At 40.6% G+C, this 9,513-nt stretch overlaps 1 protein-coding gene across 1 annotated transcript in view; it reads right to left on the bottom strand.

Moving 5' to 3' along the window:
- The window catches only part of LOC135215678 (cyclin-dependent kinase 9-like), a 211,780-nt gene that overhangs the window by 119,021 nt on the left and 83,246 nt on the right, over window positions 1–9,513 (bottom strand). The gene's annotated exons all lie outside the window — the stretch shown is intronic.

The following is a 9,513-nucleotide window of genomic DNA, read 5'->3' as shown; positions in this document are numbered from 1 at the left end:
ATATGTTATTTTCTGGCTTAGCCTGTGTCGCCCCGTGAAATGGTTCCTTTGATACTATTTCTAAGATATAAATATTGCTATTCATCCCAGAGAAAAAAGAAACAATATAATGCCAAGATAAATGGCTCACTCACCTTAATAAAAGTGTCGGTATAGATAATAGAGCGAGTGGAATCCGCTACCAGAGGTCCCTTGCCATTTAGCTTCTTCCTTCGACAAAACCCCCAACTACGGAGGAGCCGTACTACAGCTCTCGCTACCCTCTACTACTACCGTGAGCGCCTCCGATGCCTGTGACGTCATTCCTTTGATAGCCGCCATCGTCACCACACACGTTGTTTTTTCTCTGTGTTGTGCGATCGCTTTCCTAGGTTTTTTGCAAGTTTTCAAGATGTCTTCAGCTACTGCTTCAAAGTTAAGTACTGCTTTAAGGTTCCAGATCACATTTTATTCTGATTTTCCCTGTTTCTTGCTTGGTAGGAGATAAGGTAGCAGGAGCGTCATCGTCCCCGGCCGGCTCCTCCGACCGCATGGCGGTCTGGGTATTCTCTTGGTCTCCCATACCATTGGAATTACCTTTTAGCAGTATTTTATGATATCGTTAACTATTTGATATTGTTTCATGCAGTTAGCTACTCTTTAGTTCGGGCCTTCACGGGGACCCCACTCCGATTGCACGTTTCGGACCTTAGCCTAGCCTAGCCCATCCGTTTTGTTAGGAGTTATTTTACGTTAGAACTATGTTCTTTCTCTTAGTCCTTGCCACTAGTCCTCTGTTATCGTTTTACTATAATATACAACATTTGAATAGGCGCTCGGGTTAGGCTAACATACCCCAATCTACGGATTGGCGATTAGCCTACACCCATGGACCTCCTTTCTCTTATCCTGTTTTTATTTCCTTTCCCCCGTGTTAGCCTAACTATTTAGATATCATATGAAATAATTTTTATATCATTGTGTCATTTATATGGTGTGACTGTATGTCTTGGTCGGTCACGATTCTTTGTATCGCCTGGCCTTCCTCACCACGTGTTTTACCACCTGGCCAGGAGGGCCATTGGTCGATCACAGTGAGCCACCCGGTTGTTGGGTTTCCTCCCCCTTCCCCCCCATCCCCCCCTCAACACCTTGCCCACCCACGCTAGTGGGTGATGACTCGCTGCTCATAGCTAGCTTCCGAGTCTGCATGAGAGGGTGGGGGTGACTCACAGGGGTAGTGGGGAGGTTTCCCTCCACTGGTGATCTCACACACTGTCGCTTGGCTCGGGGCTCGGGACCTTCCCTCCCTCCGCCCCCCCCTCCCCCCCCGGCCCCCTGGCCATACATCGGCCGCGGATGGGTGGAAGGTTCCCCTACCCACCCATCACCCCTCCCTCCTCTTTCTCCGCTCCGACGGTGCTAGCTCCGGCCACCACCGGACTGGTCGTTAAGGAGAGAGTATCATTGAGCCTATCCGCCCATTGCATACATAGCACACAGACACACTTTTGATATTATGTTCTTACTGTGATAATATTATATATACTATTATTATATTATTATTGTTATATATGCGATCTGGAGTTTCACTCCGAGGGGTAGTGGCTCTGCCTCATGATATCCCTCTCCGGTTCACGTTCCGCTATTAGTCAACTGGGTTATATTATATCCTTGACAGATGGTAAGAGGAGAAGTCCCATATGGTGGAAGTCCAGGAAATCCAGGAGAGTGGCAATATCCACCATTGAGGCAGAAGCCCTGAGTGTTGGGGAGGCTATAGAAGGATTGATATATTTCAAGCATTTGTGGGAAGAGGTAGTAGGAGGGAGAAATTTAAAAGAGTTGGTTAATTTTGATAGTAAGACACTAATGACTGCCATCAAACAGAGTACTGGTGTAAGTAGTAAGATTAAAAATAGATATTGCAGCAATTAGGGAAACCATAGAATGTGGGGAAATAAAGGAGGCGAGATGGATAAAAGGGGAGGATCAAGTAGCTGACGTATTAACTAAAGTAGGAGTTTCAGGAGAAAATATTAGAAATTATGTAGAGGGTAAAGAGTTGGGGAATAAAGGAAATTAGAGGGGACTAGGTTAGGTAGCAGTCGGAGGGGAGGGAGAAAGAGATAAGTGTGATTTTATATAAGTATAGTCAAGAGTTATTTCATTTTTATTGTTATTGTTATTTTCTGCATTGTCAAAATATGGTGGATGTCCTATGTATGAGCAGCATATGAGTGATTTTAGAAGGTGTCTACTGATGTACTTAAGTTGTGTTGTGACGTCATAGAAGACAAGATGGAGGTAGCACCTGGTGAATGTAAACAATAACAGGATCAGAAGGAGACACGTGCGTGGGTTGTTTGATTGGTAGGAGAGAGCTCTCTGTCAGATAGAAGTTTTTGGGTTGTAAGTCTTATTGTGGTGTTGTTTGAAGGTGTAAGGTGGAATATACTGGGATCAGAGAATGTGAACAGGTGGGTAGACTGCACATTTAAAAAAAAAAATTAAAGATTAGGCTAGGAAAATATTCAAAGTGAGAAGTCGAAACATGATGCCACATCCCTCATATGCAAACTAGAATGAGCAGAACGATGGGGTGAAGAGCTGTTGTTGAGCGTACGTATGTGGACATGCCGAATTCCGGACGTGTGAGTTTGTTTGTTTGTATGGTGCTTTTACGTTGCATGGAACCAGTGGTTATTCAGCAACAGGACCAGCGGCTTTACGTGACTTCCGAACCACGTCGAGACTGAACTTCTATCACCAGAAGTACACATCTCTCACTCCTCAATGGAATGGCCGAGAACCAAACCCGCGACCAATGAGGTGGGACACTAATACCATATACCAACCACGCTGCTGAGGCACTCCGGATGTGTGAGGGGGGACTGCAGGACCCAGAGGGAAGAGGTAGGAACCAGGATGACTCCTCTACTCTGGATTTCTTGATTGATGTTGTCCTTTGAACCTGCACAGGATGATTGGGGGAGATGAAACCACTGTAGTCATCTTCTTGGAAAGGCCTCCTTGGAGTCGAGAAATGAACGGACTTGACACATCAGCACCAGGAACATTTTTGTGAGCAGGAGAGCCACATGCATGATCAGAAAAAAAAGAAAATGTGAGCAAGGGTAGTTAGCTGCTCCACAACATTTTCCCTGATGCCTAGGCTTAGACGAGTTTTGGGTTTGTATAATTAAAAGCCAAAACACACATACAAAAATGCATATATCAACACAAAGTCGAACCAGAAAAACAGGCAAGAGAGGAAAACACCAGCTTTCGGGTGGATGAGCAGCGCATGTCCTACCAGCAAGACCGTAAAGAAATAACTGCACTGCATCTCGAGGTAAGAAAAGGTTGGTGGTTGCCTCCTCACTCATCCCAATTGCTGATCCCTGATGCCTTCAATTCATTGCATCAAATTTTAATTGTTTTTTTTACCTGTTTCCAGATGGTGCTACAAGACTTATCCTAACATTGAAACCCAGGCTTGTTCCACATATGAACAAACATATTACTTCATGATACACTGAATTTTGCAAGGTGTAAATAAAGTCTTGAAGACATGGTCATAATGGCAAACCTGTGAGTTACATTCCTACCTGGCACGTGGAAGTGCATACTGTCAAAGGTCAAAGGATACTTTGAGTACAATGAGGGTAATGAATGAGATTCTGCTTTCCTTATTCAGGTAGAGAAAAGACTTAACCTGCTTCCACCAAGTGATCAATGGAATGAAAATGAATTAATCACAGTTATGTCCTTCAAGTAAAACTTAGTCATTTTAAAAAGGGAATGTTAACCATGTTCATAGCAAATTCATGTTGGCAACTTGAAAAGCTATAAGGGTTGCAATGAGCTTGACTCATGACTCCTAAAAAATTCCCTCAAAAAACCAAGAAACTCCTTTCTAAACGATGAAGTTCTCTCAAGATAACTCTAGATAATGGTGAAATTTTTATTATGTAGCCACACAAGTGGCACAAATATAACAAACGAGGTGTTCCCTGCCAAAAGGGTGTAACTATTAACTGCATGGTGGAAGTTTTCAGGCAGTGAGTAGCTCCATGTCAGTGCTAAGAAGGCTTGAAATCATGTATTCTAACCCGTTTCAAGCTATAGGGTTAGATCTTGTGAGGGGACCCAGAAGGGTGTATGATTAAGCCAATGGGAGAGCCAGCTCAGTACACACCTGCACAGCAGCCAATCTGCAAGCTTTACTCAAAACTCTTATTTCTGGGTTATGCCCTTTTGGCAGGGGACACCTCAAATAAGTGATGCTTGTAGCAGTGAGGCAGTTGTCAGTATTTTAACCACAACCTGATATGAAAGACATACTTACATTTTGCAATTTATCTGGTGTGTGAGACCCAGCTGTAAAGCGCATGTAGGCTTATTTAAATTATGAGTATTGGCTAAACATAAGGAAAGGTTGTCTTCACACACGAGCTCCGTAGGGATGACGCCTACAGGGATCTAGAGAATCACTTGAAAGACTAGTAATGAGTCCTTAGATGGGCACTTCAAGGATCTCACTGGAGCTTCCCTTCCCAAATTCTGGTACTATATAAAGACTGATTAACCAAACTTCTGCTTGAGCTCAAATTTGGAATGGATATGTAGATCTTCAGCTCTTTCAAAGCTGAAAGAGATGCCCTACCTCTACTACAGAGTACATACTGTACTGTAGGAAATCTGCCTTTGAGGGAACAATGGCACTGAGAGGCTGTCCCCCCCATTAATTCATTCTTCTGACTATCATATAAGTCACTTAGCTTGGTAGAGGCTGGAACTTGACGTCTTTCCAGGCCTGGCAATGACTTCACCTACACTGTTGAAAATTATCTCTTGAGGAATTGTCACTTGAATGTCTGCAACTAGTGATGCTGTAGATTTTGAAGGCAGTGACTGAAGAGATGGTGATACAGTAGCTCCAACAACAGTAGGAACCTTGAATGGATTACTAAGAAATCCAATGGGTCAGAAACAAAGCCAGCTGAGGTTAAGGAGTGAACCATGAAAGCTTCTAATCCCAAAGCTTTTGGGTCCAAAAGTGTTGACCAATAATTTGGAGGTTGACTGTTCCATGACATCCTACAATCCTTTGGTTTTAGCAATCACTCCAATAGAAAATAATCAACTCTAGCAACTACCAGTGCCAAGGTTACTCCTCTGCTCAAAGAAATATTCACAGGAAAGCAAAGAAAATTAAAGAAATTTTTTCTTACACCGTGTGCATTTGTATATCTTCCTTTTTCCACTGATGTGTTTTTTCTTAAATGGCCAACCTTCAAGTTTGTCCAGTCTATGGATGTGCTTAATATATATTCTAGCCCAGCCTGTAAGGATTAAACACTCAAAACACATAAAAAGAATAAAAGCAATGAAGGAAAAGACAACAGGCATATGTTATAAAGGCATTCAGCTTTGAACTTACAGTATACATTATACAGACACTACTCTACTTATGAACTTTCAGAGATACAAACCACCGTGATCATATTTTAGAATTTGTTTAGAGTACTCCATCCACCAACCATAAGTTAAAATTCTGTAAAGCATGCCTCAGCTTTGTTACAATTTCTGGTGCTACCCATGCCGAACAGCACCATAGCTGATGCCAATATACCAGAATGCCGTCCCAGACTCCTGAGCTTACACAAGTGATAAGACGTGCTCTCATTTTCTCTAAGTAATTCTTGTGATTTTATCATGAACTATCTAGTGCATCCATTATCTATCATGGCCAATGGCAAGTATAAAGCATAAAACAATTGATGACAGTGGTAGTGGTAAAAAACAGTAAGCTATCTCAGTGGAAAAAAATGGCAATTATAAAGAAATTAAAAAGATGAAAAAATGGTTGACGTGGCATGCCATTATGTATATGAATTGCTTGACTATTGGCACATTTTTTAAGGACAAAGAATTATGGAGCAAGTAAAAAGTGCTGTGTTAAGGCAATCAACATTTATAATTAACAAAAAGGAGAGGGTGGTAGAAGAAACGGAAAAACTTTGGGTATCTGGATGGAACACCAGAGACAAAGATGCAAAGCACTGCTTAGCCCTATGCTGATTCAGGAAAAGGCTAAAAGCCTTTTCGATGACTTGAAGGCAAAGGCTGGCAAAAGCGCTGAAGATGAAACATTTACTGTAAGTCACAGATGGTTTCATTATTTCATAAAATGGGCTAACTTGTATCAAGTGTCGGTTAGTGATAAGTCAGCGAGCGCCGACAAAGCAGCAGCTGAAAAATTTCTTGAGATACTCAAGGAAATATTTGATAATGAAAGTTAGTCCCCTCAGCAAATTTTCAATGTTAATGAGAAAGGCCTTTTCTGGAAATAATGCCAAAAAAATGTATATCAGCTGTGAGGAGAAGACAATACCAGGATTTAAGGTGGCGAAGGATGGGGTAACTTGACTATACTGGGAGGCAATTCATCGGGAGACCTCTCCTCATGTATCGTGAAGCAAATCCACAGGCACTGAAAAATATAAACAAATGTTCTCTACCTGTGATCTGGATGTCCAATAGCAAAGCCTGGGTTACCCTTATTGTATTCGAAGACTGGTCTTTTCATCACCTTCTTTCTGAAGTCAAGTTATACAGCCACACGAATGGGGTTCCTTTTAAGCTTCTCTAAATTTTAGATAATGCCCCTGGTCACCTACTCAACTTAGATGATTTACATCCAGATGTTAAAATTGCTTATTTACCCCCCTAACACAGCTTCACTCAATTCAGCCAATTGTTGATCCACAATAGCAAATTTCAAAAAATATTAATCTTGCCATACTTACAAGTAAGCATTAAAGGAGGTAAATGACCTAAAAGTGACCTTACATGACTTCTGTAAGGGTTACAACGTTTACAATTGCTTGCAAGTATAAAGAATACTGATGCTCCATGGCATGAGGTGACTAATATAAACATGAATGGAGCAAGGAAGGTCTTATGCCCACAGTTTGTAAATGATTTCAGGGGGTTTAATCAAGAGGAGGCAGCAAGGGGAATCCTTAACAGTCTTGTTGACATAAGTGAAAAGTTACAGCTTGACTTGGGGGAAAAGGACTTTGAAGAGCTGCTTGAGTGTCATTCAGAGGTATTGACAAATGAGGAATTAACAGAACTGGAAGAAATGCAAAAAAAAAAAATAAAAAAAAACAGACAAAATTGAGAAGTACTTGTTCCCTAAAAGAAGTTGGAAATAAAAATTGTTGGCTGAGGGGTTTTCTCTTATAGAAAAAGTGTTGAATAGTTTTGAGAATCAGGACCACAATGTTGAGAGATTCTCAAAAATAGCATCAACAATCAATGATGCTAACCCGTGTTATCGTATTACATACAATGAAAAGAAAAGAAAAGCCATGCACTCTCTCTTAGACAAATTCTTCAAACCAGTGACTTCAACCTCAAGAGCCTCCCCACCTTCATTGATTGCTTCATTGCCAAATGGAGAAGAAAGTGAAGGAGAAACCCTTGCCAAAGCAATCCTTCCCGAAATGTCAAATTTTCTAAGACAATTTGTATTTTTCATAGCTACAAACCTGATATCTTAACAATAGGATAATTTCTAGTGCCTAGCTGGATCCAGTTAAATCACAGATGAAAACAAGGAATCTTGTGAGATCTGGCAATGCGTGCATATATCAGGTGAAGAGTGGTCAAGGACCATGCACCCACACCACAGCATAAGTCTTTCCCAACTCAGGATGTCTTAGCAAGACAGAGGGGTGGCTAGAGGTGGGCAGCATAATGTTAAGACCTCAGGTTTGTAGCTATGAAAAATACAAATTGTCTAGAAAATTTGTCACTTGTTCATACGTGAACAAACCTTCGGCGTTAACAATAGGATAAACTTATACTTGGAGGGAGGTACAGACATCCTAAACCAGCTGGGGGCATACCCACCAGTCCAGCTCCAGAAGAAAGAACTTCCAGAGAGGGACTGAAGCCTGTGAGAAGCTAGACACATTGATATCTAACCACCCAGAAACTGAGCGACGTACAATGATATATGGGAGAATCATTGCATAGGGAACCAAAGAGAAACTTTGACTGTCCAATAACAAACCAACACACCAGGGTTTGTTATCACTCCCAACTCCTCCTTGCCAAGGAGCAGTCCATATGCTACCAAAAAGAGGGTTGGTTATTTATATACCAAGCAACCAAACTATCAGTATGACTACTCTCATCATCCAATATGTCAAGCATATGACACCAGTTTCAAAAAGGTAGGAAAAACTGTAATTTACTATATTATTATTATTATTATTTGTTTAATGCTAAGTTTTATATACAGGTGGCCCTCGGTTAGTGGCAGGGATTCCGTTCTTGGCTGCCGACGCCAAGCGATTTTCGATGCCAAGCGATTTTCAAGTCAACGGCTGCTGCACACCTTTCGTTGCACTAGACCAGTTAGCAGCACCCTAGACCGGTCAAATGGTGCCATAATCCCACAATGAAGCAACAAGTAATACTATATTTATGCAGTACGTATAGTACTATAGAATTTACTGTACAGTACATTATAGTATTTTAAATACTGTAAAGTGAAAAAAGCCTACCTTTAATTCTTTGGGTGTCTAGAGTATGTAAAGATATAATGTGTTATACAGTGTACAAGTAACTATAGCGTTCAAGTTACAATAATTCGTCTTACGATAATCCGATTTTACGAGAGAACCAAACTACATAGCCTAACTTTATCCCATCTTCTAGTTAAATAAGTTCAAAAACAGCAAAAGAGAATGATGAGAGTATGGTTTTAATTTTATACTCATTGCGTAAATGTGTACAGCCACAAACAACGGAACGAGAAACAACTTTTTTTTTTCTAAGTACAACCAAATTGGATAACATCTGTTTGGCTTGTATTTCAACCATCTTACTATAGTACACAATTACCGTAGTTGTTATAAATATCGTTATGTAGAATAAGACTGAGATATCTTAATGGAATAACTTTATTCGCTATGGATCAAAGATCAATGAGGAAATACACTGTTAAATTTAAACCTAGTTGTAGCTATAGCTGAGAAAACTGTTTAAGCTGCTAATGACCAGTATCGTGCATCGGCAACAAGGATAAAACTGGCGCTAAGTGATTGCGCCTCTAACTGCGGGCTGCCTGTATATCTTTTGTATTAATCAAATGCCAAGTTGAACTTACGAACAAATTTAAGATTTGAAGACCCATTCGGAAGAGAAATCACTCGTGAGTATAGTGTCTTACAATGGAATATGGAATTCTATACAATAACCTATAAAATTAGGAAGCTACAGTAAATAAAACAGCTGAACAGAAATGACTTGATGATACACTATATTTACTCATTATGGCCATCTTGTGAAACTGCTATGACAGGAAATCAACAGATAAAACAAATGTTACTGTGGAATAGCAAAATGCAGTACATTTAATAATTGTATAAAATTCAATTGCATATTTCAAAGAATGCAAGGGCAAATTTTAAGATAAAGAACAGAATATGGTGCTTCCTACAATGGATGCTT

The sequence above is a fragment of the Macrobrachium nipponense genome, chromosome 5, assembly GCF_015104395.2.
Source record: "Macrobrachium nipponense isolate FS-2020 chromosome 5, ASM1510439v2, whole genome shotgun sequence".
NCBI lineage: Eukaryota > Metazoa > Arthropoda > Malacostraca > Decapoda > Palaemonidae > Macrobrachium > Macrobrachium nipponense.
Note: the sequence above shows the minus strand (reverse complement) of the source record. Positions and strands in the feature narration are given on the sequence as shown.